This window comes from Rhinopithecus bieti, unplaced genomic scaffold, assembly GCF_001698545.2.
Source record: "Rhinopithecus bieti isolate Rb0 unplaced genomic scaffold, ASM169854v2 scaffold_64915, whole genome shotgun sequence".
Taxonomy (NCBI): domain Eukaryota; kingdom Metazoa; phylum Chordata; class Mammalia; order Primates; family Cercopithecidae; genus Rhinopithecus; species Rhinopithecus bieti.
The window spans coordinates 337,543-346,202 of NW_016825936.1; the positions used below are offsets into that span (position 1 = coordinate 337,543).

General features: G+C 38.0%; 1 long non-coding RNA gene across 2 annotated transcripts in view; it reads left to right on the forward strand.

The window, feature by feature from the left end:
* LOC108522798 (uncharacterized) overlaps positions 1 to 5,943 on the forward strand; it is an 18,230-nt gene extending 12,287 nt beyond the window's left edge. For both annotated transcript variants that reach the window (XR_001883607.1, XR_001883606.1), the window contains 2 exons: positions 4,384 to 4,530; positions 5,228 to 5,943. This is a non-coding gene — a long non-coding RNA (uncharacterized LOC108522798). The remainder of the gene's footprint in view (positions 1 to 4,383; positions 4,531 to 5,227) is intronic.
* Positions 5,944 to 8,660: the final 2,717 nt, after the last annotated feature.

An 8,660-nucleotide genomic window follows, 5' to 3' on the forward strand; every position in this document is an offset into this window, starting at 1 on the left:
AAAAAAAAAAAAAAAAAAAAAAAATCTACAGAGATTGCCAGATTGAATTAAAAAACTGGTTGTAACTATATGCTGTCTGATTGTCCTATTAGTAATGATGAGAAAGAAAGTTTTACGGCCAGTATCTAGAAATCATGTATAGGGACTCTGCCTCTGCCTCACATGAGTTAAACATACACAAAAAGGTTCATCATAAAAATACAAACTCATTTTTATTTGCTTGGGTTTTGTCTTAAGCCTTTATGCAGAACCAGCTACCCATGTGCCTAACATAGGTCTTATTTTTCCTCTTAGTACAAAGGCAATTAAAACAATCTGAGTGGCCTCCCTGTTCTTGTTCTCCTACACCAGGAGTAGAAAAACTATAGTCTGCAGGCAAATGCTTTCCATCACCAGTTTTTTTCTACTATTCTATTGAATTATAACTCTTATACCACACAATACAAACATTTTAAGTATACAATTTAATGGTCTTTAGTATATTCACAGCTCTGTATAACCATAATCACCACAATTAACTTTAGAACATTTTCATCACCCCCCCAAAGAAACCCTGCACCCCTTAGTTATCACCCTCCAATATCCACATTTTTCTGCACCTCACACTAGGCAATCACTAATTTACTTTCTGTCTCTATAGATTTGCCTTTTCTGGACATTTCATACAAATGGAATCACACAATATGTGGCCTTTGTGTCTGGCTTCTTTCACTTAGCATAATGTTGTAAGTTCATCCATACTGTAGTATGATTCAGTATTTTGTTTCTTTGAAGGGTAGAGTAATATTCCATCATATAGATATACCACATTTTCTTTATCCATTCATCAGTCGAAGAACATTTAGCTTGTTTCCACTTTTTGGCTATTATAAATAATACTGCTATTAACATTTTTATACAAGCTTTTGTGTAAACCTTTGTTTACATTTCTCTTGGATATATACCTAGCAGTGGAATTGTTGAGTCAAACTGTAATTTTATGTTTAAAATTACTTTTTTTACTGTAATTTTATGTTTAAAATTACTGTTTGACTCAACAATTCCATTCCTGTGAATATACCCATTTTGAGGAGCTGCCAAAATGTTTTCTAAAGTGGTTCCTCTAATTTACATCTTATTAGCAAATTGAATGATTCCAATTTCTCCAAATTCTTATCAATATTTGTTATTGCCTTTTTTTATTGTAGCCATCCTAGTAGGTGTGAAGTGGTATCTCATTGTGGCTTAAAACAACTGGATATCTACAGGCAAAAGAATAAAACTGAACCTCTACCTCACACCATATATAAAAATTAAGTCAAAATGGATCAAAGATCTAAATGCAACATCTAAAGCTGTAAAACTTGGATGGGTGTGGTGGGTCATGCCTGTAATCCCAGCACTTTGGGAGGCTGAGGCGGGACAATCACTTGAGGCCAGGAGTTCGAGAACAGCCTGGCCAACATAGTGAGAGCCTGTCTCTATCAAAAAAAAAAAAAAAAAAAAAAAACAAGAAAGCTGCGAAACTCTTAGGAGAAAACAAAGGTGTAAATCTTTGTGACCGTGATTTAAGCAATGGTTTCTTAGCTATAAAACCAAAAGCACAAGCAGCAAAAGAAAAAAATAGATAAATTGGGGTTCAAGAAAATAAAAAACCTTTTTTGCTTCAAAGAACACTATCAAGAAAATGAAAAGACAGCCTATAAAATGAGAGAAAATATTTGCAAATTGTATTTCTGATGAACAACTACTCTGGAATATATGTAGAATTCTTACAGATCAACAATAAAAAGATAATTAGTCCAGTTAAAACTTGGGCAAAGTATTTGAACAGAACATTTCTCTAAAGAAGATAAACAAATGGCCAATAAGCACATATAAAAGATGTATGACATTAGCCATTAGGGAAATGCAAATCAAAATCACAATGCAACATTATGACATACCCACTAGGATGCCTAAAATACAAAAGACAGACATTAACAAGTGTTGACAAGGATGTCAGGAAATTGGAACCCTCATACATTGTTGACAGAATTGTAAAATAATGCAGCCATTTCAAAAAAACAGTTTGGCTGTTCCTCAAATTGTTAAACATAGAGCTGCTATTTGACCCAGCAATTTCACTCTAGGTTTATATCCATGATAAATGAAAACCTGTGCCTACAGAGAAACTTGTACACAAATGTTAAAAGCAATATTATTTATAATAGTTAAAAAATGGGGCCGGGCGCGGTGGCTCAAGCCTGTAATCCCAGCACTTTGGGAGGCCGAGACGGGCGGATCACGAGGTCAGGAGATCGAGACCATCCTGGCGAACACGGTGAAACCCCGTCTCTACTAAAAAAATACAAAAAACTAGCCGGGCGTGGTGGCGGGCGCCTGTAGTCCCAGCTACTCCGAAGGCTGAGCCAGGAGAATGGCGTGAACCTGGGAGGCAGAGCTTGCAGTGAGTCGAGATCGCGCCACTGCACTCCAGCCTGGGCGACAGAGCAAGACTACTTCTCAAAAAAAAAAAAAAAAAAAAAAAAGGAAAACCTAAGCATCTATTAAATGGTGAATGGACAAACAAAATGTGATATATTTGTGTGGTATATTATTCAGCTATACAAGGAATGAAATACTGAGAAATGCTACAACATGGATGAATTTTGAAAACATTATGCTAAGTGCAAGCAGCCAAATACAAAAGGCCACATATTGGATGATTTGATTTATATAAAATATCCAGAATAGGCATATCCATGGAAACAGAGAGTAATTTAGTGGTTTTCCGGGGCTGGGAGCAGGGAGAAGGAAGAAAGACTGCTAATTGGTTTGGATTTTCTTTATGGGGTTAAAAAAAAAGAAAAGAAAAGCAATCCTGAAATCAGATAGTGGTGATAATGGTTGCATTTTGTGGATATACTGAAAACCTCTGAATTGTACACTTTAAAATAATGAATTTTATAGTAAGTGAAGTATGTATCAATGAAGCTATTAAAACATCTATTTATTACCTCAAATTCTACAGGTCAGAATTCTGGCATGGAGTGGTTGCATTCTTTGTTTAAGCTGAAATCAAGGTGTTGTTTGGCTGTGTTCTCACCTGAAGCTCAGAGTCCACTTCCAAGCTCATTTTTGTCCTTAGCAGAATTGAGTGTCTTGCAGTTGTAGAACTGAGGTCTTGGCTTGCCGTCTGTCAGCAGGGGACTGCTCCCTGCTTCTAGAGGCCACCAATTTCCCTTATTATGTGGCCCCTTCCATTTTCAGGCCAGCAATAATGCGCTGAATACTTCTTATGCTTCAAATCCCTGACTTCTGCTACCAGCTGGAGAAGAACTCTCTGCTTGTAGAGGGCTCATGTGATTTACTTAGTCTTTGTCTTAAGGTCAATTTATTTGGTACTTGGGATTTTAATTGTATCTGTATGGTTCCGTCAAGGCAATAACTATACTAGTGTTTGAATAAATAACCAGGTAATCTGGTAATTTACCATATTGGTAACCTGACAGGGAGATGAGAATTCATCTTTATAATTCTGCCCACCACAAACCATGTCTGTGCTTCTTTTCTCTGGGGAAGAGTTGTCTGTGACTGTCACTTAGTTTGAGGTTCCACGTTGCAGAGATTCTGTCCAGTATTTTGACCTCTCCAACTGGTCTTCAGAACCATCTCTTAGGAGCAGTGCACCGGAACATCTGGTGTTTTTTGCTCCAACTTTGGTCTAAAAGGTCATCCATCCCCTTACATCCCTTACCTGAGTTGACATGCTTCCTTAAGAAGGTCCCATGGAGGGCTACTAATGGTGGAACTTAAGGCCAGATGGCCTGCAGTGATTGCAGTTATCCTGGGTTTTCCACTGGTGAAGGGAGAGTCATGGAGGAGGAATGCCCAGCCATGTTGCTGCTGCCTTGATTTTGTGTCTTGCAAGAGCCATCCTAGGTGGCTCTGAACTCTCCTCTCTCTATTTTCCTCATTGGAAACACTGCCATTCAGGCTGGTGAAAACCCTGGCTGAATCTTTGTTACTGAATGTTCACTGTGGTATGGTGATTGTTTGGAGGTCTCTTGAAGGTGGAAACATGGGATGGGTAATAATTTATGATACACATCATCTGAAAATAGAAAAAAGAGGTTACATTTTTCAGTACAGAACTCAATGAGAATGAACCAAATGCCTATGTGCTCTGTTTTTTCCCCTTAAAAAATTATTCACTAAGAGGGCACATACTGGCAATATGCAGTCATTATCAGTGTAATGAAGAACTCGAGTGAAGGCTATTTCTGATGCTCTAATGTGCCTGTTTTATGAAAGTATAAAAGGCCTATTTACTTTTCAATTGTTTTATTGCAGTAAAAAAAGCCCATCTCTTCCAATTTATGACTAATCGTGGATTTTATTATTCATGGTCTAATTCTGCAGAGGAAGGTTACAGAAGCAGGTACACATTAATTCTGCTCAATTTGGAGCCTGAGAAAGATGATTGATGGCAACTCAGCTGCCCTCTGGCTCTCACTCCTGGAGCTTAACCTTTACATATGGATACTAAACAGGCCTGGTGCAATCTTGGTGAGCCTCTCAGTGAATATTTTCTTACTCAGAATAATCAAATTTTAAGAATGTGCTACAGGAAAAAGCTGTCACATTGCATTAGGTTAGCACTGTGACTTCATGGAAATGGTCAGGTAACTCAATTGCCCCAGCCCAATAATACACAGGCATAATTTAGTTCACTTAGAGTTAAGAGAACAAATAATTTTAAAAATATCCTATTTGAGGTTGTTGAAGGCAAGCAAGGAACTGTGGGGCAATGAATGATGCAGAGGGGATATAGGAGCTGAGCTAAGAATAAAATAGGCATCAAAATACTCTGTATTCTTATAGAAATGCTTATAATTAAATTATATAATGTTCTGTAGTTTACAAAGCACTCTTACTTATAGTCTGTTTTGACTCAATGGGAGATTCTGTGAAGAGGTACTAGTGTCTTAATTTATAAATAATGATACTGAGTATACTGAGTATCGGAGGCACCGCCTCATTCAAGGTCACTCGGCTGGTTTGTGGGACTAGAAGCTGAACTTAAGCTGTTGTTATGGGTTGGCTTGTGGCCCCCCGCCACCATAAAGATATGTTCAAGTCCAGCCCCCAATACTATAGAATGTGATCTTATTTGGAAATAGGGTTATTGCAGGTATAATTAGTTAAGAGGAAGCCATATTGGAGTAGGGTAGACCTTTAATCCATACAAATGGTGCCCTTATAGGAAAAGGAGAGAAAGAGAGATAAGATGGCTCTGTGAAGACCCAGAGGCACAAGGAGAACAGCATATGAAGGAGAAGACAGAACCTGGAGTGATGCTTCCACAAGCAGGGAACACCAATAATTGCCAACCATCACCAGAAGCTAGGAGAGGCATGGAACAGACGCTCCCTGGGGGCCCTCAGAAAGAACCAACGCTGCTGACATCTTGATTTTGGATGGCTAGCCTCCAGAACTGTGAGAAACAAATTTCTCTTCTTTTAAGCCATCCAGTTTGTGGAACTTTGTTATGGCAGCCCTGGAAAACTAATAATAGCTCCTAAGAGTAATACAATTTTCCATTTATAATGCCCTGATAGGCATTATCATGAAATCTTTTAAGAGCGCTTCAAGGTCTATTATCATCAATGGCATTTTTATGACTTAACTTAGGTCAAATAACTACTAAGTAGTGGAGCTGAGATTCCAGCCCCAGCCCTGAGTTTAAACCTGTGCCGTGTCCACTTTGTCTGTAAGCCAGGGTGCTGTTAAAAAATGTTTGTGGCAGTGTGACGGAGGGCAACCTCCAACCCTCGTGAGTTGCGTCCTTATTTTAGGTCTCCTAGGCAACTACTCACTCAGTTTCAACTCTGCTATGTAACTTACATGTACTAGTTACTAACAATTACAAAATAGTGCCTGAAACACAGAAAAAAACCAGTATTTTTAAAATATGTAGTAGTAAGAACCTGTTACAGTGCTTCAAAATTTACAAAGTATTTTCACATAAACTCTTATTAGGTCTTTTAAAAACAATTGGAGGCTACTTTAAGCAATTCTTATCTTTTTTCTTTCCAATTTTTGTTTCTAAGATTTATCATATCCCCAACCAGATAGTAAGCTTCTAGAGGTAATGAATACATCAATTTTCCTCTCTTTCTTCTTCCGTGATACTGGATATATACTTACGGTCTTGCAATGATGATCCATGTCATTCTGAAAATGGTTATCAAGAATAAACTGGATAATCTATATATAAAAAGCAAGAATATAATGTTTTATTTTTATCTTCTAAATCACAGAAATCATTGCTAATGTTTCCCAAACCTCGCTGTAAACCACTTTAAGTCTTTCCCTCCTTTAATACACTGTGAGGTGAACACTAGTAGCATCATCCTCGTTTCTCTAGGAGACTCAGAGCTAGAGAGGCATCCACCCACCTGTTCAGCCCTCCATCGTTCTTGGGGTCAAGGAAGATGAGAAAGTCCTTCCCAGAATATTCACATAAACTAGGACAGCCTTTCTAGGATCCAGTATGTGCCATAGCCTTGTTGTCACCTGTCATAGTGTTTGGCCTTCTTGGGTGATCACTAAATTCCTTGCTGGTTTTAACAAGTTGTGTTTCATTTTCATTTTTTCCAATGTTAGTTTTCAAGATGTTCCTCTCTTACATAGATTCCCTAGGCAGCTTATTCAAAGTTGAGATAGGCAAACCTAAATCGACATACTTCAATTTTTGGTGATATGGGAAATGTCCATGATAAAACAACTAAATAAAAAATGGCAGATAAAAATATGTGCAGTATGCTCCCCGCTCTCCATGTATCTTTCTGCTACTTGTAGATGTGTGACTTTGGGCAAGTTACTTATCCGATGAGCCTCAGTTTCCTTAAATGTACATAGTAATATGTGCCTTGCAGGGTTAATATGAGGATCAACAGTGATGCATTTGACACTCCTTTACTAATGTTGGAGAGTTATGTCTTGTCTTAGTTTGCTAGGCTGCCATGACAAAGTGGTACAAACTGGGTGGTTTAAACATTGGAAACATATTTTCTCAATGTTCTGGAGGTTAGAAGTCTGAGATCAAGGTGTCAGTTGTTTCTTCTGAGACCTCACTCCCACCCTTCTTTCTTTCTAAGTTCAGCTCTTATGTAGGAATCTTTAGGAAGTGTTTTTTCCTTTAATCACAATCACAAGAAATTAATCTTTCCCTTCAGGGTCCTAGGACTCTTCGCTGCACCTATGTCAGAGCCATGTTAAATCTTACTTACGTTTGCATCCACCTAGGCCCAGGACAGGATTTGACACATAGTAGGTGTTTAAGAAATAACCTATTGAATTGCATTGAACGCCAGTTAATTAAACAAATGCTTTCCTGTTGTCTGACTTAGCTGGGGAATAGTTTCATTTGATCAGCGGCAGACCACCCTGCAGGAAGCAGAGACCAGGAGGAGTTAACATGATCCCAGACCATTTGTTAAAAAACTGAGAGTGAAGAAGTTTGTTTATTTGATTTCCTTCATATACATTTTATGTTTACGAAATCTATGGTAGAATATATTTGAAGCAGCCTAACATTTGTGAATGTTAACATGAATGTTAAATGACTTTCCTGATATATAGACATACTTTGAATTTTAGTCCATATGAGAAAACTATTCCACTCAGGAAGTTCAGAATATCACGTAGGGTGATTATTTAAACTGCTTATGTAGGAGGATAAATAGAGCAAAAAGAAAAGTCGGCTGTGAAAATGTGCAGAGATGATTTAAACAGGACTGTGTTTTGAAATGTATGGAATATACATATACATATTTTTTGTCCTGAATGTACATGTACATACGTTTATTTGGAATGACTCTCCTAAGGATATTTGGGATTACAGTACAACTACATGAGTGGCTATGTGAAATTCTTCTCACTGTAGGGACCTTCTCTTTCTCATATGACCACAGCTCCAAACAGGTGGACTTTTACAAAATCTTAAAGCTAAAAAGTGTGCCTCACACACTTGCCTTGTCCAGTCTGGCTGCTTGTGCAAACCTGAGACAACACTAAGTGAGATGTTAGATGATCTGCAAACAGCTCAAGCAGTGAAGGGCCTGACGCATCTGTGCATAATCTGTAGAGTTCTGTATTTTCACTACCTTTACAGCTGAGGTGCCCATCTTTATTGTTTTTGTAGTAAAACCTACACTGTTGCTAATGAACGCTTTTTTTGTTAAAAAAAAATCCTTTGTTCCTTATGCATAGTAAGAGGTCAGTAAAAATTTTTTGAATGGATGAACAAATGAACTGAAAACAGGTTTTTCCCAGCAAACTTCCAACTTCTCAGAAATGTTTGGAAGTAATCTTACTTCTCCCACATCCTCTTTTTTTCATTGATGACTTCACCATACATTTACCCAGTCTTGGAGTGAAAGCATATGGGGTGGTGGGGGGCGGGGTGCAATTAACACCTTCTTTTCTCTTGTTTCCTACATCCTGTCAATAAGTCCAACAACTTTTCTCAGATCTATTATCCCCATTAATTCATTCACCCTGTTCCTGCCTTAGACCATTGCCTTTCACCTAGGCAGCCTCAGGGACTTGTTCCAATATAGGTTTTACTGCCATGACAGAGATTAAACAAAACAGTATTTTAAAACACAAGATAGAAGGGAATTTCTCTGTCA